Source organism: Pygocentrus nattereri, chromosome 13 (assembly GCF_015220715.1).
Source record: "Pygocentrus nattereri isolate fPygNat1 chromosome 13, fPygNat1.pri, whole genome shotgun sequence".
Taxonomy (NCBI): domain Eukaryota; kingdom Metazoa; phylum Chordata; class Actinopteri; order Characiformes; family Serrasalmidae; genus Pygocentrus; species Pygocentrus nattereri.
Genome location: NC_051223.1, coordinates 37,221,542 through 37,222,615, shown reverse-complemented (window position 1 = coordinate 37,222,615; position 1,074 = coordinate 37,221,542). Strand labels below are relative to the sequence as shown.

The window sequence follows — 1,074 nt, the reverse complement described above, 5'->3', positions numbered from 1 at the left end:
CTCTTTCTCTCTCTCTTGCTCTCTGTCTCTCTCTCTTTCTCTTGCTCTCTCTCTCTCTCCCTCTCTCGCTCTCTCTCTCTTGCTCTCTCTTGCTCTCTCTCTCTCTCTCTCGCTCTCTCTCCCTCTCTCTCCCTCTCTCTCTCACTCTCTCTCTCTCCCCCTCCTCTCTCACACTTTCTTTCTCTCTCTCTCTCTCACTCTCTTTCTCACTCTCTCACTCTTTCTTGCTCTCTTTCTCTCTCTCACTCTCTCTCACTCTCTTTCTCGCTCTCTCTTGCTCTCTCTTTCTCTCTCTCCCACTCCTCTCTCACACCCTCTCTCTCTCGCTCTTTCTCTTTCTCCCCCTCTTTCTCTCTCTTACACCCTCCCCCCTCTCATTTCCTCTCTCTTTCACTCTGTCTCTTTCTCTCTCTCTTTCTGTCTCTCTCCTCCTCCTCCTCCTCTCCCTCTCTCTCTCACACCCTCTTTCTCTCCCCCCTCTCTTTCTCTCTCTCTCTCTCACACCCTCTTTCTTCCCCCCCTCTCTCTCACTCTTTTCTCTCTCTTTCTCTCTCTCTTTCTCTCTCTCTCTGTGCAGGAAGAAGTTTCTATTACGAAGAAAAAGTGGGTCATTGTGCAGACTTCTTCTGGACCCCGGCGAGTCCGGTAAGTAATTAAGTCAAAATGATCTCTCAATTTGATTAAAAACAAAAAATCCCTTTACAATTCAAATACTCAGCAATGTGTGACTAGTGTTGTTCATTAAAGCTTTTTTTTCTAATCAGGGCCACCAATAAAATTCATTTCTCATACTGAACTTCTGAACAAACACCATGAGTGCTGAGTTCCAGCTTCACCTGCTATGATGTCAGATCTCTCAGTTGTTTTTGACTTTTAAAGACCCATTAAAGAGTGAAGGGATTGTGTCTGTGTTATTCCATGGTGTCTGTGGGAGCTCGTATCATTTACATTAAGTAGTAATTTACTGTCATGCTACTTAATAATGTATACATGTTTCTTTATTAATAGGTTTTATAGTAACTCTAATCAGAATCTTTCTGGTAATGAATCGGGCCCTTTTACTCATTACACTTA

At 43.7% G+C, this 1,074-nt stretch overlaps 1 long non-coding RNA gene across 1 annotated transcript in view; it reads left to right on the top strand.

Moving 5' to 3' along the window:
• Positions 1–855, top strand: part of LOC108414466 — a 1,318-nt gene extending 463 nt beyond the window's left edge. Inside the window, exons 2-3 of the long non-coding RNA XR_001856871.2 lie at positions 578–645; positions 765–855. This is a non-coding gene — a long non-coding RNA (uncharacterized LOC108414466). The remainder of the gene's footprint in view (positions 1–577; positions 646–764) is intronic.
• The last annotated feature ends 219 nt before the right edge of the window (positions 856–1,074 follow it).